Here is a 27,974-nt window from a genome sequence, read left to right as displayed (position 1 = left end):
AGGAAAAAATCATATATAAATTTACTGAGATAACCTTTTACTTTATATATTTAAGATAAATATGCTAACAAAGTTTCGTGATTTTAATTATTTATCACAAATATCAAACTGAAGTACTGAATTTAAAATAAATGCATATGGATCACCGGATTGTCAGTGACACCATTCAGCACGTCATGAGTGGAACTTCAATCCATTGAAAGAATTAGCATGTAATTTTGTCAATTCGGCCTTGAGAAATTTGTGTGAGCTCGCTGATAAATAAAGTATGATATAATTGGTAATTTGCTTGCTAATCCCTTATAAAATAATGTTTTTTTTTTCACTTATTAAATTTTCTTAACATATAAGTACTAATTCGGATTTTGTTTGAACATCACTATAATTAACATGCAATTACCTGAATCCGGTTGACGTTAAAGTTAATATTATGATCAAAAAGTCAGTAATATCAGTCCGATAAGTTAATGAATCTATGTAGCAAGCCTTTTTGGCCATAGAATGGATGTCCAGATTTCCTACTGTCCAGCTAAATTTGAAAAGTGTGAAATTGAATGATAACCCTCACACAATAACAAAAGTACGTACATTTCTACAACAAACTTTGACTGTGGTATCTTTTTATTAGAACATTCATTTCCATAGTTGTCATTAAATATTTATTTTTATTATTTGTTCTTTCAATGTGCCGTTACCCCTTAACTATAACTATTTTGTGAATAAATGAATATTAAAATCCTTTTATACAGAAGCGATTTCAATAAAAACAATTAGCGTGAATATTTAATTTTTACTATGACTCAATATGTGAGAATTCATTTCCGTTTCAGCAAAAACTTTCAATAAACAAACGGCACTAGGGAATACCAAAATGTGACGAAATAAGTATATGACATTTAATTTTAGAGTATGTACATTGCATAGTCATAGATTTAACCCTTGCAATTTTCCGAAAATTTAAAAGTAAACAAACTTCAAACGAAAATCAATATTTTTTTAAATAAATAGAATAAAACGCGGAATACTTGTCGATTATGCAAAGCATCTCACGGAATCTACTTATCAATGTTTTGTGCTCCAACTGACAAATCGCAACGAGAGGAATGGGATAAAGTGTGAGGCGTGCAATTCAGTTTGTAATGGAGACAAAAAAGCATATACGGATTAATATAAAAACTACATGAATTGTTTGCTATTTGATTGTCAAATAAGCGTAACCAAATACTTATTTCACTTTGCTGAATACGCTTTGGAAAATTTAAAATGGTAAAAAAATTGTTTTAATTTGTTTTATAATTCTTTGGAGCTGTCTATGACAATTTAAATTGCTTGTATTATTTTCAATAAGCATACATAAGCCATTTTGTGGATAAATGGCCCGTGGCATAAAAGCTTAAAATTATTGTATTCTTAATTGTTACTTTTTTTATTGCTACATTTCAAATAGAACTATGGTTTTGTCCGTCATGCAACATGTTGCGGAAAAGTATACTTGTCTTGTTTACTCTCTTGTAACAACTTAAACTATTAAAGGGTTGTCCAAAGCATGACGAAACGAATTGGTAAAAATTATGTACTTAATTGGTAGTTTATTTCTTCAATGTGAGCTCAAAGATAGCAAGGAAATTAATATAACTTAGATAATCTCTTCCATAAGTGTAACTGGTTACCAATAGTAGTTACGTAACTGTAAAATTAATTGCTTACTAATAATCCATAATTAAAAGAGTTTAAATTTTCTTTAAACTAAAAATTAATTCACATTTTCCCCTTAATTGATTCAGAGTAACTCAAATTTTGCTCTTTTATGAGAGGAAATAGCAAAAGGAAATTGTATGTTAAATACTTTCCGCTTTCAGGTCAAGTTTAATTAAAGCATATGGATTGGTGAAAAATAAAATAATTTGTATATAGTACGATTGTTATAATACATATACACAATGAGATAGCTCGAGAAAATATATTTACTAATTTAAAAGAGCATTTATTTACACCTTAAATTACCGACACTATTCGCGTAAATTAATTCACTAATGAGCGATTGCTGCTATGGTTGATAGTGCACGGAGCAACTCATGATATAAGTACTTCACTAGTCAACAACTCGGGTATATTTTCTATTAGTACTTAGTTAGCTTTTGATGAATATAATGAGTTTATTCATGGAAGTATTTAATGGGTTATACAATGGAAAAGAAGGATATCCGCAAAATAGCGAATATGCATACAGCAATTGAGTAAAACATTTGGCACAAATGGACATATTCCTATATTGTAATACGATTGAATTGATAAACTCTATTTGGATATTTGGTTTTTTGGAAATAATTCCATGCCTTCATATTACTACATATTGACCGTTAAAATAATATTATCTGGCCTAAAGGTAGAAAGTTATAGAGTAAAGCGATCATATTTGATATAATTGATATATATAAATTATTACACAATATCAACATTTTCATTAGAACGTTTAGAAGTTAGCAGACGTAACACGATATGATATTTAATGTGATACTACTACAAAAAATGCGAATATTTTTGTAAATAGTAATACAAGCAACCAACAGTCTAATAGATGGTAAAGATGCCACAACTAAGAAAATTAATGGCTCCATAATCAATACAGTCATACCGACGTTATTCGCGCGTTTGTTTGTACATGGATCCATCATTTTCATTTTATTGTTTAATGTCTCAAGAGTTGCAACAGTTCAAATAAAATTGTTATTACACGAACTACTCTATTTAACAGCGGAGCCACAGTATACATTATATGTAAGTGTGGATGTGTTTTTTTTTTTAATTTATTAACATCTTTCTAATTTAATCTAATATTTTATATATGGAAATTGAATAGTTCGAATAAAATTGTACATTTAAATTCATAAACCAGATAACAGTTATTTCAATTTCTATTACTATTTTCACAGCTGTGCTATTGCTGCTTGAATAGATAACTGAATGTTTTACCCTCCTCCTTCCCACGTTTGGTAAATTGACTTCAAAACTGCCAAAATGCTAATAATTTAGGTTCATTGAATAAAAATGAATTATGAATATTAAATTAAAACGTTGAAAAAGTAGTATTTGGGCTAATATTTTTGGGCATATTGCACTAATATTCTTCTTCAGATTTCAAACTGCCTGGAGAATTTTGATGTATGTTTAGATGATTCAATACCATTTTCTCGATTATATAACGTAAATTATAGTTATATGGCAATACGTTGTAAAATGTCAATAAATAAAAGTATGGGATAGTTTTCAAAATTCTTGGTCTGGGCGAAATAGTTGAAAGGTAACATAAATTTTCAACAAGTTGAAAGTTAGGAAATGTATTCAAAACTTGACTAAAATAAATATTCATAAGGTTCTCATCGTTCCAATATGTGACAATAATATATCTGAGGTATGCCTTATATTAACGAAGGTTGTAGATCATAAAAAAATATCAGCTACAGAAAGTTCATCTACATTATTCTTATACCATTTCTATGATGTAATGGGGCAAAAAGATAGTTAAAACATCGTACGTATACACACTTTCTATGAGATAGTACTTGGTATGTTTTTCTTAAACTTTTTGAGTCGTTTGGAACTAGGCAGAGATTTGGCATTTTGTAGAATATCATATGAGTATAATGCTTTGTTTTTAATTTTCATAGCGCCTACGTAAAAGCAAATGTCCACGCATATTAAACAAATTTCTCTTCATCCTAAATGCACACATTACATTCCCATTGAGCCAGAAACGGGTCGGATCTTCATTTTAAAATCTCAAAGAGCGATACGCTGTTACTTTGGAAGGTTGAGCGGCTACAGTTCCTGGACAAGCGGTATTTACTACGCTTTCTGTTTAAGATATTAACTTAAAATGAGCCAAGTCGTTCCATACGTCAGCCCGGTGATGCTGCAAATGGCGTCGAATTCACTCTCCACGGTCTTTGTGTACATTATCAGCTACGACCGCTTTATTTTCTTCAATGCATGTTGGACGTGGGCTATTCGGTAGAATATTATCCAATAATGAATGCCGGATATGAGAGGGGTAATTGTATTGCAAATAGTACGCTCAGTAATCCGATTATGCTGACCATAAGTTGATCGAAGCATGCGAAACACATTCTTTACTAAACGTCAATTTCCGTAATAACATTTAACAATTTACAAACGTTGTTCAGTCATAAGCCTTTCCATTATAAAATCTCAAACAATACTGAACAAAAGTAACATGGCAGCATGACACAACTCACGCGTGATCTGTCAAAAAACCTATTGAAAAAAAAACCTCTACTTGAATCGCCTGTTAGTAAAATTATAGAAGTATTCCTGCTGAGGATTCTTCAAAATAATTAACATTAAAAGTCGTTATTAATATTTCGATTTATGGTATCAATATTTATATAATCTAAATATATGATTGACAACTAAATTATTTTAATGTGTAATGGATCTTTGTGCCATAATATCGTTACTAGATTCAGGAAATTTTGCATAAATATGTCGACACATGTACATTAATTCTTATGTACAACTCTGGAAAGACGGCTTGATATTTAAAAATTAGACCTTCTTCTTTTCCAACAAAATTTCTATGAAATCAAATGATAAATTGCAAATTGTGGTCGGATATATTGGTGATTTACTGCTTGTGGAAGCAGTAACACATAACCAATAAAATCAATCCATATAAATTATATTTGTAAACAATATTTTTTTCTCATGAATTTATGAGTAATATTTTAAATTAATACTTATGTATATATAATATTTATAGTCTCAAATTTTTTACTATTAACTAAAATTTATCAAAGTCGTAGTATACATTCGATAGACAATGGTTATTATTAATAGATATTCTTAGAGTTTAAGTAAAATTAGTTTTTTTTTCAATAGGAGATTGGCCAAAAAGTGGCTTTTAAGACTATGGTCAGACACGAATGAAAATTTCATTACGTATAAGCCCAAATATGTCATGAAAAAAGAAATAGCTACCAACTTTTTAAAGAGTGTCAGTGGAGTTTAACTGATTAACAAAACCTTTACTATATTATTATTTATACTGATTGGTAAATTGAGTTCCTATTTGTTAGTCAACCAATTTAATTTAGCCATGTAGTACCGTTAATACATTGAAAACTTTCGCAGATATCTGAAGGAATCGGTGGAACGTCTATGAATGAATATATTTCCACACCAATGTATAAATAGTTGGGGTCAATTTAATGTAAATATAAAGTACAATTCTTCCGTCTATCACGTTTGATGACAAGGTCAACAAAATAGGTATGCTCACTATATCTCTTCTCTATCTATATCTTATTTTCAATGGATACATTTTATAAACTCCACATATTCCAAAACTGAGAAAAACATGTATGTCATCACTAAAAGTGCAAAATTACGTATTCGTAATATCAATATTCAAAAGTTAACAGGAAAAGGTGAAAACTTTATATCGTTTATCAGCTACTCATATTAAAACAAAATTTTAATTTTAGTTCAAAATTGGCTATTTAAACTGACAACAACTCATAAATGTACTGTGATGTAGTGAATAGTAATCAATAAAAAATCAATTCCGAATTATTTGATGATACACTGTTTTCCATTTTAGGTGACGATTTAGACTCTTACGTCTCTTACGTAAGTTTAAGTTTAAATTAGTAATACTTTCCTTCGAACTAAATCTCTCCCGCTGCACTACAATTATTCCGACGAACTTTCCAGTCATTATAGCAATTGGAAAAACCCTCCATCGTGATGGTCATCAGAGCCTTCTTCGATTCAGCTTGTATATCCTGAATTGAGTAAAAACGGTGTCTTCGGAGTGGTCCCGTGAATTTGCTGAATAGCCAGAAGTTACACTAATGTAAATCAGGCGAATACTGTGGTTGCGGCACGGTATTAGTTGAAAATGTAGCGAAATGATCTGATAACCAATGCAGTATGAGATGGTGCATTATCATACTTTTTTGTTCAATAAATTCAGACATAGTAAACATGAAAGAATTCAAATCAAGCCTCACTAAACGACGCTTATCTCAAATACTAATAAATATTTTGACGTGAAATTCAGCTTAGATATCACTAATGCCATTTTTCACAGTCCACACTTAACTTGTGCTTAAGATAAAACAGGAAAAATAGTGTTTTACAGTTCATACTTAAGTTATGATTAAATACTGAAAATGGGAGACTTAAGCACTGCTTAAATAACAGCTGGTTTTTGTTTTGAATAGTTTTGAATTTTCAGTTATTTGTCAAAAGAAGAATAATAAGAAGCAAGAAAATATTTTTTGTGAAAAAATATAGAATCGGATTGGGTTTTCCACCAGTTCCAAATAGGTGCTCGCTAGCAGTGAGGGGTTCTTTTGTTGTTTTCATCCATTTTCGATATGCCTTTAGTCGCAGATTTAGGTTCATGTGTCTGTTATAATTTAAATATTTTTATGGATAATATTTGTAAAACATATGTTGCCTATAACGTTGCCATATATCATAATAAAATTTTATAAAAAATAAAGCATTGACTGTGAAATAGAAATGAGTACTCAGTCTGCAATAATGCTTAGCTAAGATTTTATTTGGGCACAACCTAAGTATGGACTGTGAAACGGCCATAACAGTACTACCAACTTACAGAAAAATAAAATTTACCGATTCGAAAAACACGCGAAGTATAAACTAAAATTTCACTTTTCTTTGAAAGAAATTGACAACTAAACGAATTTCTGAGTTTGTGTTAACTTACTTTGTCTGCATGCTTTCATGAAATTTGTATAGCAACGATTTCTGACTTCTGAATTGTTCGACAGCAATAGCTTAATTGCAGTCTAATAAATACTTCTGAACATATATTTAATTTTTAATTTTATGTGCTCAATTTCCCGCTTAATTTAAACACAATTGGTTAAGTGAAATCGAATTGAATAGTGAGCAAAAGTATGGGCATGCTTGGGTAAATAATTGCTTAAGACACACACTACAAACAAACTGTAAAATTTCCTTCCGTCAAAAGTTTTAAGGCTAATAGACATATAGAGAGTGTCAAGGTTTAATATGTTAATATGTAAAATAGCCAAACTAAGTTCATTTGAAATCATTTCGTGAAAGAAAAGTGAAGTTTGTAAGTTTTAAGGTTTCTACATATCGTCACCTGAAATGTAAAATAACGTATCATATATATATAATTGAGTGTCTTATTGATTACGCTTCACTACTTCAAATTACATACATAATATTACATGTGTTCAACATTTTCAGATTCTGCGGTCACATATAAACCAGTTTTTAACCAATATTAAAATTTTGTTTCACTCATGTTTCATTTTATTTCGTGCTGCATTCATGCCACTGTAAATTTCCGAAAGTGTTACGTTATTTTGCATTTCAGGTGACGATATATTTTCCATCATATAAACGAATTCAAAAAGATGCACTGATTGCTATTTAGATATGTATTTATTATTTTCGAGGAATTGTATTTTTATGATAAAGTGATCAGATAATGTTTATAATCAGCAATTTTATCTTATCTAATTGTTGATTTTTGTTTCTGCTTAACTTTTCATTTCCAAATTGAATATTCATTTAACGTTGAGCTGCCCTTCGTCTGAGTGAGTAATTTCACAAGTAACAATGAGCAAATAAATATAAGAATTTAGCTTTCAAAACACCACACTGAAATATTATGCTTCCTCACCTGTATTCTTTCGAAATGCATGAAAGTGAGTATTATACTATTTTATTATAGTTAAGGGGAAACCCATGGGTTTCCTCGGGCAAAAAACGGCTTTTTTCAAGAAATTTTTTTACATATAAAAAATGAAATGTTTTAATGAAATTTTTTTTTATTTAAAATACTCATATTTAATAAACATTTTGTAAAATTTTCAAAAAAAAATATCAAGGTGGCAGTCGTTATGACGCCATTTCCGGCAGTCCCTCGAAAAAAGGTGCTTCTGCGTTGTCAGCAGAACTTCTTTCAGGATCATCAGAAATAAAAATAATTGGACGAAGGTAAAAAAATGAAAATTGGATTTTTGGCAGACGGTTTTATAAAAAAATGCAAATTTCGATGGAAATTTCTCGACATTTTTTTTTTTTAAATATTTGTAATTAAAAAAAATCCTTCGTTCAAGACCTTGTAAATGATATCTCGAACACATTTCATCAAGATCGGCTTAATGTTGCGCGAGAAATCTTGACAACCGACTTTGAAAACACACTCTCGAGAAAAACGCGTTTACAGACGGCGCACTTATAACGGGTGATTTTTTTGAGGTTAGGATTTTCATGCATTAGTATTTGACAGATCACGTGGGATTTCAGACATGGTGTCAAAGAGAAAGATGCTCAGTATGCTTTGACATTTCATCATGAATAGACTTACTAACGAGCAACGCTTGCAAATCATTGAATTTTATTACCAAAATCAGTGTTCGGTTCGAAATGTGTTTCGCGCTTTACGTCCGATTTATGGTCTACATAATCGACCAAGTGAGCAAACAATTAATGCGATTGTGACCAAGTTTCGCACTCAGTTTACTTTATTGGACATTAAACCAACCACACGAATGCGTACAGTGCGTACAGAAGAGAATATTGCGTCTGTTTCTGAGAGTGTGGCTGAAGACCGTGAAATGTCGATTCGTCGCCGTTCGCAGCAATTGGGTTTGTGTTATTCGACCACATGGAAGATTTTACGCAAAGATCTTGGTGTAAAACCGTATAAAATACAGCTCGTGCAAGAACTGAAGCCGAACGATCTGCCACAACGTCGAATTTTCAGTGAATGGGCCCTAGAAAAGTTGGCAGAAAATCCGCTTTTTTATCGACAAATTTTGTTCAGCGATGAGGCTCATTTCTGGTTGAATGGCTACGTAAATAAGCAAAATTGCCGCATTTGGGGTGAAGAGCAACCAGAAGCCGTTCAAGAACTGCCCATGCATCCCGAAAAATGCACTGTTTGGTGTGGTTTGTACGCTGGTGGAATCATTGGACCGTATTTTTTCAAAGATGCTGTTGGACGCAACGTTACGGTGAATGGCGATCGCTATCGTTCGATGCTAACAAACTTTTTGTTGCCAAAAATGGAAGAACTGAACTTGGTTGACATGTGGTTTCAACAAGATGGCGCTACATGCCACACAGCTCGCGATTCTATGGCCATTTTGAGGGAAAACTTCGGACAACAATTCATCTCAAGAAATGGACCCGTAAGTTGGCCACCAAGATCATGCGATTTAACGCCTTTAGACTATTTTTTGTGGGGCTACGTCAAGTCTAAAGTCTACAGAAATAAGCCAGCAACTATTCCAGCTTTGGAAGACAACATTTCCGAAGAAATTCGGGCTATTCCGGCCGAAATGCTCGAAAAAGTTGCCCAAAATTGGACTTTCCGAATGGACCACCTAAGACGCAGCCGCGGTCAACATTTAAATGAAATTATCTTCAAAAAGTAAATGTCATGAACCAATCTAACGTTTCAAATAAAGAACCGATGAGATTTTGCAAATTTTATGCGTTTTTTTTTTTAAAAAAAAGTTATCAAGCTCTTAAAAAATCACCCTTTATAACCACTTAATATATGGCGGAAATGTTACTCATACGCCCTGTATGTATCGTATATTAAATAACCCTCATCTTGTAAATACTTCGATATTACCAAATCTCTCTCCGTAAAAATTTATAACGAGAAATGGAAATTAAGCAATCAGTTGTTTTACAAATATTGTTGAGCTAATATATAGCTATGTGAGATCACTAACGTCCTTTTATACGCAGAACAAGGTATATCAAATTTGCCAGAAAGTTGGCCAAGAAGCTGCTCATTTCTCGAAAACGCCGATTTTGAACCACTATATTGCTGCCCCACAAACGTACCGATAAAAATTAATTTCATGCATGAAAATAAATTTACTTGACAAAAATTTGGCTTAAATTATTAATAAATGATCTTCAAAGATATTATTTAGATCTAGCCAACATTCACAATACAACCTGACTTTTTCATGTTTTCTTTTAAAATTCTAGCAATATAAATAAATGAAATTATAATGCTTGGATCATTGCCAAAGAATGATTTCTAGAACTTTTCGGCATTGAGAAGTGCAAAAAATTGTAGTAGTTTTAACAAATGACTTACTACCAGACCTTGTAATATGTAGTAAGTATACCAACATATGTATATTTAAGTATTTTTTATTAGTATGTCAACTACCAAAATCAAAGTGGACTTGTAAGCTTTCATTCCTCTTCCATTTCATTGAGTGATGCTTTCTTTTTGAACGTACCACTCTTCGTCTCCCTTTTCGCTTTGATTTGAATGCTCTTCAAATGGTAAATACCTTAATTTGCGCTTTTGACTAAACGGAAGCTTATAAGTATGTCTAGTTTAAAAGTAAAGTTGGGTATAGTAAAATTGTATAACAGAACGTTAAACTTAATTTAAATTTAAATATAAAAATTTAAAATTATATACTTTTTACAGATTTCATATTTTGTGTAAAGGTATCGGTTGGTAAATTGAAGAATGCATTTTACAAAAGTGTGGTTGATTAATCCATCCACAGATTGTCACTTGAACCACCAAATGTACAAGAGCAGTATCTTAAGTACTTAGTCCCTATCTTTGGAAGGGTACGCACCTTCCCTGAAATAATATCTGAAATAGGAAATATCTAAAACGACGGAATAAGTTATATCTGGCTCACACTAACGCCGTCGCCACTACCAAACTGATCATATTCTTCTGCTTCTGCCCCATTTACCATATTAGATTAATTTCATCCCGTGTAAATTTATCACCACTATGGAGCCCTACTTTTCAGACTTCGGTAGTCGGAAGTCGCTGAGTAAAGTGTGTCAAATCAAGCTAAGAAATAAGTCGTAATCCTTGCAAAAATTTTTTTTTTGTGACGCCGCCAGATCACAAAGCGAATAGAATTGATACAGGTGATTACGGCACCACAATACTCGAATCATATGCATAACATCATTATGATAATTACAGAATAAGCAAATATTATTATATTGCTATGTTATTGTATATTCATTAATTTGTTACACAAATATTCAGAAATACATATGTATGTGCTTAATTAAAGTACTAAAAGCATCACATGTGTGATGGGGTTAATGTGATTAATTAATGAAATAATTACTTTCCTTGTTGTTTATGAAATCAATCAGTATATTAATTTATTTGTCTTATGTGGAAAGGCATGTGTCTTTTAGACAATTACATTTAATTATAATGCTTATCGATTTAAAGGAGTGGCTTTGCTGGATATAGTACATTTTCGGAAAGGCAATTCACTTGTTCGTTTTTAAAAATGTTGGAAGAGAACATACTATATTCACACTTAGCGAAAGGAGAAAGCAAATGTTTGAAACGTGTATAAAGAATAAATACATGTTTCATGTGAACAAAGAAATATTGATGTATATAACATAATAAACCTGACAAAAATTGTGGACGACATAAAAATGACTGCTTCGAGAGTATTATGAGTATTAAAACAATTTTTAAGTGGTAGTAAAGAAAATTAGGGTAGATGCTTATAACTTCTGGCAACAAAGTCCGAATATAATTTCATTTACCATGGGGTGCACACTTATAGAAAAAAATAAATACACAGAGTAAGCATGTAACTACGAAGTGAAGCTACGACAAATAGTTACTGCAAAACATATGCAAATGAATGCCGGTTATCAGTAGTCGTTTCGGCTTTGCTCTGTCAGGCATACGTTTTTCATATAATAGTCTGTGTTAATGTACCAGGAGAGCCAAGAAAAGAAAAGGCATACATTCATGGGTGTTAGAGTTGTCACGAAACCGCAATATTTTCGAATTTATGTTCAAGAATTAGCTCTGTGTACAGTAGAATACGATAACTGCTTCTAGGTGGCAGGCTTTCATGGCTTGACACATTGTGAAGAACGAAAATGTTTTTCAAAATACGTGCGTCATTATATTTATGTACACATTAGACAATATTGCTATTCTCAATTTCAAAAAGAAAACCCTCAATTATAAAATATATATTCTTGACTATTTTTTGTAAGAGTGATAATTGTAAAAGTTAGTTAGCTTAGTTAAGTAAATCTGAGCAACATCAGCTCTTATGAGCTACTACTTAAAAAGTGGGTAGTCTCGAAAAAGTAACAACTATTTATTTTATGCAAAATCCTCATAATTTAGAAGTTTGGCTATAGTTTCTTGGGGAAATTCAGCTGCCCATGTCAAAAAATACTTTAGTAACTCGTTAGTTTTGTTTTCGATGAATTAAAATTTATGTAGCTTTAAATTAATCAAAAATTCACAATGTAAAATTGGTCTAAGATATTCGACACATAACTTGGTAGCATTGAAGATATCGGTTATGCCACTTTAATGAAGTATCCGCATACTCTCTTGACCGAATTTAACTGGATAACATTATTGTTGCTTTTACAATTAATTGTTTTTAACATGAGAGCAGCTCACATAGATATCGAGGAATGAAAATGGAATGTTGTAATACACAATTTGCAAAAATTATAATTATCGGTACCAAATTTGTGATAACTTTTACCACTTATATATAAGTTACATTCCATGCGACCATTTACGAGAATATCTATATTTTTAAATGCATATAAGTATATACGAATATTTGCACATTTATTTTACTCAGGAATGCAAATTTTTGACACGTTACTCATATCTCTTCATATCTCCAATAAGAAAAAAACGATGAATAGATGAAGTTTCTGACAAATTTTTTTGTATCGTAAATATGTATTTAAAATTTTATTTTTAATATCCTTGAAATCATAATATATCGAATAATAGAAAAAGAGAAAAGTTAAACAAAAGCTTGTATAGAAAAATTAATTACAATAAAACGGCAAAATATGTTGCATAAAATATCAAAAACAAACATCATTTCGATATGCATTGCTCTTTTGAAATAAAGTAGCCTAGCAGCAGCATAGCGATGAATGTCACTGAAAAAGAATTAACCAAAACACCAAAAGCGAGAATTGCAGCAAAACTACATAAGCTGTTTGATTTCGCTTTTGCACAAAGAGGTATTTCATTTCTCAAGATTATTTTTCCTGGTAAGCGCATTATATATGCTAGGCTAAAGCTTACAACAGTGTTGCTGATTTAAACAATTTTCAAAAATACACCCAAATATCATTGAATTCTAAAGTCAATGGGTAAAACTTCGAATTGGACTGAAAACGCACTGGTTTCATATAATATATTTTCAGCTGTTCAAAGGATAGGCAACTAGATAATAAGATCAATGCTTTAACTAACCGTTACGATATTAACGGTTAAAGTGTGATTATTTTAAGATAACATTTTTCCAATAAATTTGAAAATTAAAAGAAAAATTATTATACATCGAAAAATTTGTATATGTATAGGAATTTTTCCCATCTTCAATATGTTCCTAGACAAGTTATTTTTTTAAGTAGACGCGATTGAATTTTTTATTTTGGTAGTAAAAAAAAGTAGAAAGATGTCTTAAACCTATTTTTTAGGGTAACAAGCGTAACAGAAATATTCGTTTTCTACCCATTCTAATGTATGTATATATGCAAGACATGTACTATTCTCCATATACCTATACTCGTAGCTATAATAAATCAGTATTTCATCAATTAACTTAAGTCTATACAGATGGCCCATGTCACAATTATCTGCAAGTTACACCTGCATCTTTGTCAGTTTGATGTAATGGTATATTCTCATTCAAATGCTATAAACGGGCCAGTATAAATACATATGTAACACCAGTCAGTGTGCACAAAGGCAGTATCTTTATATACTAAATAAATAGTTTAATGCTGCATCAGCAGGCTGAGGAGTCAAAGTGATTATAAACTAATTCTGTATAATTTGGTAAAGCTCGCTGTTTCTTTGGTTATCCTCATCGGCATTACGGCAACAGCCAATCAAGAATATACTATACAAAATTATGTGCTTTAGTGTTTGCCTTATATTAAGGGGAGTACAGATAAACAAATTCTAGATATATTTCTGCACTCTTGCAATCAGTTGCAACAGAGTATTATAGTTTTGTTCACCTAACGTTGACACGTAAAAAAAGGTCCTGACGATGTCCACGAATGCGGCAGTCATTTTTCGAAAATTTCACACTTAAGAAAATACTATTGTTTGTGTTAATACCGGTAAACTGTACTTAATAATACTATTCTACAAAGGTTAAGGTCTTTAATTAATATATTAGCTTATTGAATTTTTATGATTTGATGGAAATCGGCGCTTTATTTCACATAACTTTTGCCTTTTCTCTTATTTTAGTGATAAATGAATTAGAGTTGATGTCAAAACTTCTATAAGTACCATAGTAAGCTCTCTCAAAAACAATTTATGGATCTTCGAAAACTGTCAGCTGTAAATTTTGCTTTGCGAATTTTAGTTCTTAGTCAACATGAAGAAAACTCATTAGTGTAGCAAACTGACCGAAAACTTGTCATCACTTGACTTGTTGTAATCGTTTTGATATTTTTTGTTTAAAGGAAGCGTTTGGCAGGAAAGCATTGCTTCCGCGTCTGTTTAGTCAAAAGGAGGAAATTATGCATTAAATGCATAAGCACGAAGATTAAAAGAAGCTCAGCAACAACGATGCTAAGTAGCGACTGTGGTATTCCGTAATATCTGGTTTCGCCGGGCTGCATAAAATATTCAAAATCATATTGCCGCTAATTAGTGGCACCGTAACTAGGAACGTCAGTTTCAACTGAGATTTACTTTGCAAAGGATTCATGGAGTTGAGTTGTTACAGTCGCATAATTATTATATTAGGCTCAAAGACTTTTTAAGTAAACATAAAATTTGGAAATATGTCCAAAGCCAAACAACGAAGAGAAAAAATAATAATGGAAAATCTACCAGCAACATCAAGTTTTACATCTTTCTTCTATGATTAACTAAAAATATGTTCCCACTTGCTTTACGTTAAGGAGAATATATATTAACTATGCAATATTAAGTAAAATATATCCGGACCACGCCGAACTATCCACCAGTTTTTGCGAACCAAAATTCTGTCAAATATAGGGTGAACCATATACAATTTTAAATTTCGAAGATAGGGCGTAAAAGATTGAGTGTAGCAGGTGATGTATGGCACGTAGCGCCGTCCTGCTGGAACCAAATGTTGTCCAAGTCTTCCTCTTCAATTTGCTTGTAGAAAAATTCGGTTAACATTGCGAGATATCGCTCACCATTGATGGTTACGATGGTTCCATCTTCATTTTCGAAGAAAAATGGGCCGATGATTCCACCAGACCAAAATCCGCACCATACAGTGATTTATGCTGGGTGCATTGGCTTCTTGACGATTGCGATTGTGCGGGTTTTCTGTGCCCCAAATGCGACAATTCTGCTTATTAACGTAAGCATCGAGGTGGAAATGAGCCTCGTCCAAAAAGATGATTTTTCGGTAAACTTGAATGGGTTGAAGACTCACCACTTTGGAAAAAGTTTTCAAAATTTCCCAGTTTTCTTCTAGTGAGTAGCGACCCATTTCGTTAATTTTAGACTTTTTACTGAATATCTGTCACTTTCCGAATGGTATTTGACGTTTCCAATGTCGAAATATAGATAATTCAAATTTAAAACGTTAGATGGCCTATTTGGAATGACTGCCAAACGACATTGTAATAAAAAGCAACCGGAAATTGTAAAATTTTCTGACTAAATGATATGTCAAAAAATTTATTTTGCTAAGTTGGTAGAACTATCCTTAATTACTAGATATGCCAAATATGAGCAGCATTAGTCAATCAGTTTGTTTACAACAGTTGCTTAAGTCGGTACACTTCATAGTGCTTCGCAATTTTCACAATGGATAAAAATATCGAACAAAGAAGGCTCACCGTGATTCAGTTTTATAAAAAACACAAGCCTACGATGTTACAAAGCTTTCAAAGACGGTAGAGCGATTGTCGAAGACATGCATGACTTTCAGCCTTCAACTGATGAAAATATTAAAAAACTGAAGAGCTCGACAGATGACGAGAGAGCTCGAAATCTCTCGAGAGCCCGTTGGGATGGTTTTGGTGAACATTTTGGGTATGAAACGTGTTCTACGTCAACTTGTCCCGATAAAGCTGACTTTTGTTTTTTAAATAGCACCGTAAACAGATCTCTTTGGACCTGCTTAAACGTATACATTCTTGGAGAGCAGTACAAGTGCCGATGAGACAAGAGTTTATGAGTTTGACATCCAAACCAGTCAACATTCATCGGAATGGAACCCGTTTTCAGTCGAACGAAGAGATAAAAAAAAAGTGCTGAAGGAGCTGCAGGAGCTGCAGGCCATCCCCAAAAGTGCTCATGAAAAGTGTTTCAAGGAATGGAAAAATCGTTGGCATAACTATATTTCAAATTAAATATTGATGTATAATTAAATATTCCGCGTTTTATTTACAATTTCCGTTTACTTTTTGTCACAATGGTTATCGTAAACGTTACGATATTTCAAACTGTCTGACAGCCTAGGGACTTGGCTTAAGTTTAAATAACCGATTAAAATGTTATGAATCAAAGTTGATTTGAGTCTTAACTTATTCGCTATTAAATAAAATTTTTGAACATCTTGAAACACGAACCTTAGAAATTAGCATTAATAGCAAACCACCCAGAATAACGAGGAAAGATTGTTTAAAAGTCGATCAAGAAATATTAATAATTTCTTATGAATAACATGTTGCGTGTTTATGAAGATCATTTCAGTATGACTACAGCTTTATGGTTCTTAGTGATGTGGGCGTGAAGGAAATAAGCAAAGTAATTTAAATACCTAATATATGTTGAATTAAAAAAATTTAAAGCAATTACGTATTAATTTGTAGTGAATATAAGTGCAAGATTAGCGTTTCGAAGTCTATAAAATAAATCTGAAATTGTTGTGTTTTTTATTGTGAACTTGCTGCGACTTCTTTGCTCAACGAAAGGCATTTTATTAGCTATAAGTGTTTAAAATTTATTTTTCACTGAAATGCTTTAAATACTATTCATATGCGATGGATCACATAAAGTTGTTAAAAACCTTTGACAATATTCGAATTAATTAAATAAAGATATTTGTTAAATTTCCCCAAAGATATTTCCATGTGAAAATTTTAACTATTAACAAAATTAAAAAAAAAAATATTAACAATATTAGGCTCTTCAAATTGATGTTTACAAAATATTTTATTTGCAATTTCATATTCATATTTGTATTTCGATTCGTTTTTTTTTTATTAAATAGTTTTATAAAGTGGTTATGAATTTCATCATATTTAAAACAATTCCTTTGTTATGAATTTTAATAACAGCAGTGTTTATTGTCCAATGACAGTTTATTCAAATATTATTTTATTCATTCACAGATGAACGCCGGCAGTAGTTGCGTACGTAAATGCCAATCAACAAAAAATAGAAAAAGGAACAGAACTTTAATATTAACAGCACAATAAAGTAAAGAAGAAAGCGAAATTCTGTTGAAGAGAAATACTATTAAAAACAATCAATATTGACAACAAAAAGGTGCTTTATTCAAAACTGAATGCGTATTAATCAAACTTAGTCCATTATTAAAATGTTATGAAATTTGTATTCCAAATTGAAGGAAAGGACACAGGGCTTGAGATTATTACCCTACGAGTATTTCTTTATAATGTATAATAAAAATGAAGTTTCTTCAAATGTAATAACTGGATATTATTGTTTCTGCTGATGCATTTAGAAACTAAATAAAATGTATTAATAATTGTCAGAATATTGCAGGCTCTGGCATTAGAAACAATTTGTTCGTTGAAATTGGATACGTATACTTGTAACTGACTACGAGATGACCTCACACTTCTTTCTTGTGTGCTTGTAACACCCAAAAGTAAACGGCGGAGACCCTACAGAGGCGCCTGTCCGTCTCTACATATTCAAACCAATTCCTCAGTTTTTGAGATATCGATCGGAATCAACTGTTTGTGTAAAAAGGTTTTTCAATTAGGCAATTAGCAAGCTCCGCAGAGACTCAATACATCGTTATAACCAAACTGCTATGATCGGATCACTAAATCATATTGCTGCAATATAAACTGAATGATCAAAATCACGACACAAAGTTTTGATAAACCTGTTTACTTTAAAAAAGTACCTTTTTAAGATTCCTTGTTAACGGATCCTGGAAGGCGATATTGAATATTTTTTCAACTTCAGCAGATGTTTAGATCGTTTCAATGCCTGATTTCTAAATAAATTTTATCTGATTGCACTACTTATACTTTTTTAAAGAAACCCTTTCTTGAATTCATAAAAAGTTATGATTTATACCTATGGTATATACAATATGGTCAAATGTAGCTCAATTAACTTACTCAGTGCAAATATCACTTGGCCTTATGTACACCCAACTAATCGTTAAATTCATAATTAATGATTAGTTTCAAAAAGCGAAATGACACTTGGAACCATTAAAAAATAATATATGATATCAAAAATTATTTTGATCCGTTTACATGAAGTTTTTATATAGTTAAATCCCAATTTACCAACAATACTGCTTAGTGGAAGAAGCTACGAGTTATTCCTAATGAAAAAAACCTCGTTATTAGCTTAACGCAAACCCTAAGAAAATAACATTTAATTAATCTTTCTTAAGGAATGAATGATTGATTAACAAATAAAAAGAATAAAGCAACCAGCGCGACGTGTACGAAGCTTGATAAAGACAGCTTAATTTTTTTAAATTTAATAAAACAAAAAAGAGAAGAAAACCTTGTTTTGCCAAATACGTTTTGTCTGATATACCTCGTTTTATATATAATGTGCTCTTCACTTATTAAATTCATTTATTTGAACTGAACTATTCATATCATATATGCACTCGGTGATATTTCTGTAAATGCATAAATGCTTTTAATTTGCTACATTATACTTTGGCTGGAGCAGACATTCATATTCGCCAAGTTTTTTCCTTCCACACCATTCACTTTCCCTTTGCATTTTTCGATCTTTTCTCACGTAAATGTCTAAGCATTTTATTTCATGATGAGATTGTTACCTCAATATAAGGCAATATTATATAAATGCAACTTATAAATTTTGTACATGACAAAGGAAGAAAAAATTACCAACCAACTCCTTCCCAATTTTCATTATTGAGCTTAACGAAATTGACCCTTTCATTACAGTTAGTATAAGAACCTAATAACACGATAAAAAAACACCCGTTGGTCCATTCTCTCCCTTTCATTTTCTGTAGGGCGAAAAATGTTGCACTTTTTCCTGGTTAGAAGGCGACATTGTAAGACAAGAACAAATGAACGTGAAAGAGTGTAGAGAAAAGAACGTGCAAATTAGCAGAATAAATGCAACATTTTTGTGAGAAAAGAAAACGCTATTATTCTTGCTAATAAATGTGCACCTTTTCAACGATTTGGCTGTGATCACGCTTCTTCAACCGTTAAGGTCCATACGTAACTCTAAGTTAATTGGTGTTAAATTTGCCCAGACTGTGTTATTTATTACTTAATTCGTATAGCATACACTAACTATAAAATGTAGCAAGTGAAAACAAGGACAGATTTTCCCATTTAACGGTAAGTTTTTAATTGTTGGCTAATTGAATTAAGTGTACGTTAGTAGCTAATTGTACGCTTGACTTATATTAAGAAAAGGTTAGTGACATAGTAGAATGTCGCATGATGTGTGGAGTTTCTTAAAAATGTGTTGTAACTGCAGATATGTTATATATTTTGCATTTACTTATATAAGTATGTATCGTACTCTCGTATTAAGAAGAATGCACATAAAATTACTCATACGCCATGGAATCCATAATAATTTTCCTATATGTATGGTGTCTTAACCCAGAATGTAAAAGTTTAAACTGGGTTATTAGACAATATACTTGTAATTCGATAATAAATCCGCTTATTAAACAATTTATGTACTGTAATATATAAAATGGTACTGCAAGATCCAATAAAAATCAATAATTTGTTCAAAGCCATTGGGTAAATCGAGAGAAATATATATTGAAAGAAAGTTGTAATTCATTACCCGTCGACATACTCCCTGCTTTACATCATTTTAGCATTTACTCTCTTATTTTTCAAATATTTATTGTTAATAAAAATTAAAATTATAATTAAATAAATTAAATTATTAAAATTATAATCTCCTCCTCATGAATTTGAAGAACCAATTAACTATTTATATAGTTTTTTGTAACTGGCAAAATAGTTTCTTTTATTGCAATAGAATGCTTAACAATAGTAATAGTTTGATACTTATTAGAATATTTTTTTGATATTCATGTAACTTTTTATTAAATAATCATATTTGTTTGATTTTTTTAAATTATTAATCTGACTTCGGCAAATCAATAGGAAAACAAATATATTTCCAAGAAAATGAACGAAAAATACAGCAAATATCGAAAGGAAGTTTATTCGGTAATCAATATTTTCTGATAAAAAAAAAATTTCCGACTTCTATGATTACTTGTCCAAAATCGTTTGCTTGTATGTGCGTAGGGTATAAGAATAATGTGGCTCACTGGCAATATCGGAGTAGCATCTTTGACTTAGTCATTCAGTAACTTGACCAGTAAATATAGCATCTATTTACTGTGATCGCAGCTTTGCGAGGTTAAGCCCTCTTTGTACGGCAGGTCTTTTAAGAGTAAGTAGTAAGTAGGAAGCGCAGCTAAGATAATGGGGATCGAGTAAATATTTGGACCACAAACCGAACGCAAGTATTCTTTTTCTATTTGCGGTAGTCGCGTGCAATGTCACTGAGGTGGCCGTTTATGTTATTTCCAAGAAGAATTTGGGGAATATTATATTTTCTATTTTTTACATGGAGTACCAAGCCCTACAACGACACAAATTTAATATACGGGAGAATGAACAGCAGTATACACATGACTATGTTACTACGCGGTGGATACCGGTACTTTACTTTGTATGGCTGGACCAAGCGAGCTTGGATCGTCTCAATAAAAAGTGGGAACATTTAGCTGCAATTAGGAGTTAGTAATCCTGAATAGTATATCGACTTTAGAATTCATTACAAACAATAAAAAACCACAAAACATAGTGAAACTTAGAGTAAAGCTACATCAGCTGGATACATACATACATAAACACATCCATTCTAAAATTATTTACATTTGCGCACATGCTTGGAGTTAAATTATTAATGCAAATATTTACTCGAACACTAATATAACAATTAGAGAAAGTGCCAAGTTGTGGTTTTAGGCAAATAAGAATTATAACTAATTAAATTCCCAAAGCGCCGTTGGTCCTATGACAATAATGAGGTATGTTAGCGCAATAAATAATTCGAATCCGACACCCTCAATTACTAATATACAAGGTGCGTTCCAAAGTAAACAGAACTTAAAAAAAAACAGAATAAAGTGGTTTTTTCGGCAAAATCAATTTATTTTATTCAAAATAGTCTCCTTCTGCTTCAATATAGCTTTTTGCACGGTCCATAAGCATGTGGGACGTTTAGCTCGTTAGCCGGTATAGCCGCCAGTATGCCGGTGCAAACCTTTTGAATAACCTTTACATCTGCGGAACGCTTTCCTTCCATGGGCAAATGCATTTTTCCGAAAAGGAAAAAGTCGCATGGTGCCATATCAGGTGAATACGGGGAGTGGTTAATGGTTAAAATCTGATTTTTGGTCAAATAATCGTCGAATGATAGATTCTGAACAATTTTTGGTCGTCAATCAATTTGTGCGGAACAAACCGTGCACACACCCTTTTTACGCTGAAATCTTCGGTGAAAAATGCTACAAATCGATGTTTTGGAGATGTCCAATTCCATTTCCATGAATTTTTTGATGATTTCGGTAGATTTTTGATGAATTCACGCACAATTTCGATGGAATTTCCGGTGATCACGGATTTTGATTGGCCCATATGTTGATCGTTATTTATGTCCTCACGACCACTTTGGAAACGTTGAACCACAAATTTGTTTCATAAATTGACAACACATACATACTGACACTTAAAACGCAATAACTTCACTTCCAATCAATGAAATATTATGAAATTCTCTCTGAACAATCGATAAATATAGCAGATTCTAAAACACTAGTCGACATATAAATGACGCCACCAGAGGGCGCTAGATTCAAAAAGTCCTATTTACTTTGGAACGCACCTTGTAGTAATATAATAATAGTTTGATTACTATCCTTGTATATTATAATATATTGCTTAATTAATTAAACAAGTATATTGAAATACAAATATGTGCGCTTAATCAAAGTACTAAAATCGCCAGATGTGTGATGGAATTAGTCTGATTAATTAATGTATTAATTTCTTTCCTTATTGTTTATGAAATCAATCAATATACTAATTTTAATGGTCATATATGGAAAGGCGTGTATCTTTTAGAGATTTACATTTAATTGTAATTCTTATCGGTTCAAAGGCTTCTGCTAAATACATTTGCGTAAAGGCAATGCCCTGGTTTGTATTTAATATACATTTACTTAGTATATTAAAGTTCTCTTTAGTTTTGATACAAATTAAATACTTAGAAATAATTAACAATCAATAAGTCCAATAAAAGTAGTTTTAATTATCCTCCTTTCAATAGAATTTATTAGCCATGACATTATTTTAGGTTATCTCTATATTTAGCGAGAACATAAATTCACAGTGTCTAAAAAAATGCGACAGAAATTGAAGAAGGCGACCTAATGTACATTTTTATGTGATGCCCTAAAGACAATATACTTTGCATTGTCTACTGCAGTTGATGACTCACATTGTCCTTTAAGTGTACTCTGCACGTGCTAACTAAGTGTAGCGGCGTTATTTTTTTCAGGAAACAAAGTCAGCTGCCAAGCACAAAGTCAACAAAACTCAAGATCGTTCCTGCCACTGTCATTGCACTTAAGCACATCCTTGGCCTAGCAATGCCCATGACGCAGGATGTCGTTGCAAAGGTGACTTTTTTATTATGCTTGTTCATTTATTATAGAAGTACTGACACTCGTACATAAACAAAAATTTTGGTTGTATTGCTGGGTATAGTGAAATTAGTCAAAAGGTACGTGGTAAAAGAGCGGCAATGAAAGAAAGAATGTTGACATATAAAACAGGACAGAGCAGACAAAGCTGCTGTTGCAATAAAAAAATTACAAAAAATTTAGAACGGCAATAAAATGAGCACCTTTTAAAGTCATCTCTGAGGATCCTCATAGTGTAAGAAAAATGCAAGAAAATGTGTGGTCTAAAAACAACAAACTTCAAGTTTAAAAACCAAAAGTCACAGTGCATTTTATCTTATCTTAAAATTCTGTTCTTTTAAGCCAAAAGATACATCCGTATTGAGGCATGTGCTGCATTGGTAAGATATTATTATAGTTCTAACGAGCCATTAAAAGATTTTCCGTTTAAGATGCAAAACGGTAAGTAGTTTCTGTAAACTATTGAATTATTTGGACTATTAAATTCTTAAATTATTGACATGACAAGCACTGACAACAAATTTCTTTCGACTATGCAAGTGCGTGTTGCTTATACGGCATGGTGTACTTCATGAATACTGTACATCTAATATATAATTCTAGCTGCGCATAATTTTTATAAGAATGTTTCTATAAAAAAGGTGCTATAGACCAGAAAATTTTGTTTTAGAATACCCTGGTTTAAAAGTCATATGCTTATTTGGTATGGAGGTCTAAAAACAATGGAGCTAAAATATTTAATACAAAAAATCAAAAAATCGCACATTAAATATACATGCAGGAAAAGAAAAATTATTTATTCAAAGTTAAATTGAAAATAAAGAGCTTTTATTAAGTTGGATTATGTGTTAAAAACAAATCAACTGGGGAAATATCCTAGTAGAGTAGATACTTATACCATCTGACACTAAAACAAAAGCAATATTTCATCTACCATGGAGTTTTGTAGAAGGAAACAAAAACCCAGTTTAGCCACGTGACCATGATGTGGAGCTACGAGAAATAGGTACTGAATTTCAGAGCTTCGGCGTTTCCTTCTGGGTGTTACCCCGTTCAGGGGTAAAAAGTATTGACTCGATTCAGCCCATTTTTAACACAAGGGTTATTATTATCGCAAAGGCACTATTTGTGCAAAGTTTTGTCCAAATATATTGAATGGTAATTGATTTGTGTAGTGGAAAGTGAAAGAATCATATGGAATTCAAATTATAATATATGGCAATAAACGTACTTGTTACGCCTATTTGCATAATTAAATATAAAAACTTCATTATCAATTTAAGCAAGTTGTGTATTTTAACCATTTCCCCAATAAATATTCTTAAAAATCGTTGTGAACTTAATTTATTAACACACAATCAGGCTGATGAGGTTTTTTTTATCGAAAATGTGTATTTCAAATTCAACTATCGATAACCTAGAATTCGAAATATATCGAATGTTAGAAACAGTGAAAATTGAAACCAAAGCTTGTTTAAGAAAATGTCATGCAATAAAATTTCATACCGTTTTTATATGTACTCGCTGATTTAAAAAAAAATCGTAAACAATGAAGTCAATAGGTAAATACGGAATTTTTTCAAAGAAAAATACTTTTATGTGTAGATGTATGAAAAACTTTCAGAATTGCATATTAAATTCACACATAATTTTTATACTGTTGCAGAAAGTTAAACGAAATTTAAGGCTATGTTTCGATAACAAATGCTATATTGTTTATTTTCAAGTTTTCTAAAAATATTTACCAAATCAATCTGAAATAAATATGGTAGTCGAAAAAGTCTTTTCGTATTTTGTCAATAGATGTCGTTGCAGTCGTATATCTCCAGTGCTAGCAATCACATTGTGTTATACCATATACAAGTAGTGTTGGAAAGAATTTAAGATTTTAAGATTTATTAAGAAAAACTCATTGTTAAGAGACTTACTCCTTTAGATTTTGAACTCACTTTCGGTACTTATAGTTCAAACGCCCATTTGAATTGCATTTAATTAACTAAATATTATACCCTAACACGGCATTGAACGTTTACCACTAAGCCCAGAAAGAAACATCTATGGTCTTATAAAATATATTGGGTAGTTGAAAAAGTCTTTTCGAATTTTTGTGTCTTACCATACAGTCTTCGCAAAAAAAATTATATTCCGTAAAGTTAAAAAAAGTTACAGCTGTTCAAAAATGAGTGAAAATAATGAAAAAATTTGCTATACTTTGAAATTTTTGTATAAAAAAGGCAATACCACCCAAGGTATGTACCAATGAAAATTGGGAGATGATGCTGTATCAGTTCGGTAGCACAACAATGGTTCGCTTGCTTCCGTTCTGACGAAGAAGTGGTGGACCAAAATGGTACGTATTTGTTTATTTATTTATTATTATAAATACATATATTTGATTAGAAATACGAAAAGATTTTTTAGACTACCCAATATATACATAAATAATAATGTTCAGTGTAGCGAGCTAAGTGAATTAAGCCATATATATCTGATTGTCTGTCCGTCTGTATGTGCACGAAATATTTCTTCAGTTTTTGAAATATTAACTAGGAATTTTGCGTACGCCGTTTTGCTACAAGAAGCTGCTCATTTGGTGTAATCGGTGATAATTAAAGCATATAGATTTCATACAAACTGATTGATCAAATGAACTATTGTAGGGAAATATGTTTTGTTTAAAAATATATCTTCGCAAAATTTATCTAAACTATTGCCAAATTTTTAAATCGGACCTCTATAGCATATATTTTTTATATCCTGAACAGGGAATATTAAGTTTGTCACGAAGTTTGTAACACCCAGAAGGAAGCGTCGGAGACCCTATAAAGTATATATTGTACTATATATAAATGATACGTTTGTTGAGCTGTCCGTCTGTCTGTATATATACGAACTAGTCCCTCAGTTTTTAAATATCGTTTTGAAATTTTGCAAATGTCATTTTCTCTTCAAGAAGCTGCTCATTTGTCGGAACTGCCGATATCGGAGCACTATAACATATAGCTGCCATATAAACTGAATGATCGGAATCAAATTCTTGTATGGAAACTTTCACATTTGGCAAGATATATTAACGAAATTTGGTATAGATTATTTTCTAAGAAGAAGAAATTGTTCAGATCGGTTAACTATAGCATATATCTGCCATACAAACTGAACGATCGGAATCAAGTTCTTGTATGGGAAACTGCCTCATTATACGATATATCTTCACGAAATTTGTTATGAGTTATTGTTTATAGAAATAATGTGTATATAATATAGCGTATAGATGCCATACAAACCGAACGATCGGAATCAAGGGCTTGTATGGAAAACTTTCGCATTTGACGTGGTATCTTCACGAAATTTGGCAAGGATTACTGCTACAGGTAACAATATAATCTCGAAAAATCGTTCAGAATGGATTACTTTAGCATATAGTTTCCATACAAACTGAACGTGTAGTTACTAACAGAAATGCACCTGTGAAGGTTTTTAGCTTCGGTGCAACCGAAGTAAACGTTTTTTCTTGTTAAATTAATAAGAAAACTTTTGGTAAAAATAACGCTACAACCTTCGCACAAATCTTTTAGATTTGAGAACTTTGTTTGTTATTCGTACTTCGTTAACTTTACAATAAAATACTTAATTAATATTTTATTTATCAGTGATCGTCTAACCTCTGGTGGATACTTTAGTCAAAGTTATGTCTTATTCATTTATTAAAGTTTAGCTCACAACCAAGAGTGGACCTCCATCCATCTTAATTCTATGCTAACTGCATCTACTTGTGTTGTAAAGCAACGATAATTGATTTTCAATGTCACTCCAGACCATATTTAACAAAATATTCGAACTTTGAGCAGGAAATTGCATTACTATTCAGCATCATATGGTTTCACAACAAAGTTTTTGCGGTCCAAATTTTATTGTTTGTGCGTCAACTTTCCATTGTGGTTTTGAACGGCTTTTGTTTCTATAGACTACTGAAGTTAGACATGTTGGTAGTTTTTAAACAAAATATATTGAAACTTCTCATAAATATTTAAATATATATTGAAAGTCATAAACGTTTGTGAAACTGTTCATTGAACAAGTATTTCGATTACAATTGTGTCAATTCTATTTCAAACGTGTAATAGCTATTCGGCGTTGGGATTATACTAACAGCAATATTTTGTAATATTTCATAGGATATAAAAGATGGTAATATTATTTAATTAAAATAAAATAAATTTATTTGTGTACAATTATATTTCGTCACCTGAAATGCAAAATAACGTATCATCAAAAAATTCGAAATTGAGTGTCTTATTGATTACGCTTCACTACTTCAAATTATATACATAATATTAAACATGTTCAACATTTTCTGATTCTGCGGTCATATATAAACCAGTTTTAACCAATATTAATATTTTGTTTCACTCATGTTCCATTTTATTCCGTGTTTCATTCATGCCACTGTAAATTTCTGAAAATGTTGTTACGTTAATTTGCATTTCAGGTGACGATTTGCTCTTTATAAGCAAAATTAATAATTTGAAAAAATTGTTAAACTGCAGTGTTGTTAGAAATTGCTTGTGTTGCAAATGTTTCGCAAGCTGTTCATCCCGGACAAAAAAACACAATTGTCATATCTACAAACATGACAGTATCATTGCCCAAGCTTAGATCTCCAAATTGTTTCAATATTCTCCCTAAAAAAAGTTACACATGAAAACAAAAATAAAATTGTTCTTTATAAGCACTGTCTTCAATGATGAATAGTTTTGATCACCAAAGGACTCCAGCGCCAAAAGAAGACGTTTAGTGATTTTTCATCGTGAGTATCGCATTTCAGTATTTTTTTATGAAAACAGCAAGCCCTTTGTCAATACCTCCCCTAACGTTTATATAATTAAAGTAAATATTTTTGAAACTCCGATTTATTTTTTACCCCTTACATCGGTCATTACTTAAGAT

General features: G+C 31.5%; 1 long non-coding RNA gene across 1 annotated transcript in view; it reads right to left on the bottom strand.

The window, feature by feature from the left end:
• The window catches only part of LOC125778364 (uncharacterized), an 80,190-nt gene that overhangs the window by 38,343 nt on the left and 13,873 nt on the right, over nucleotides 1-27,974 (bottom strand). The gene's annotated exons all lie outside the window — the stretch shown is intronic.

Source organism: Bactrocera dorsalis, chromosome 4 (assembly GCF_023373825.1).
Source record: "Bactrocera dorsalis isolate Fly_Bdor chromosome 4, ASM2337382v1, whole genome shotgun sequence".
Taxonomy (NCBI): Eukaryota; Metazoa; Arthropoda; class Insecta; order Diptera; family Tephritidae; genus Bactrocera; species Bactrocera dorsalis.
This window is presented reverse-complemented; position numbering and strand designations above follow the sequence as displayed.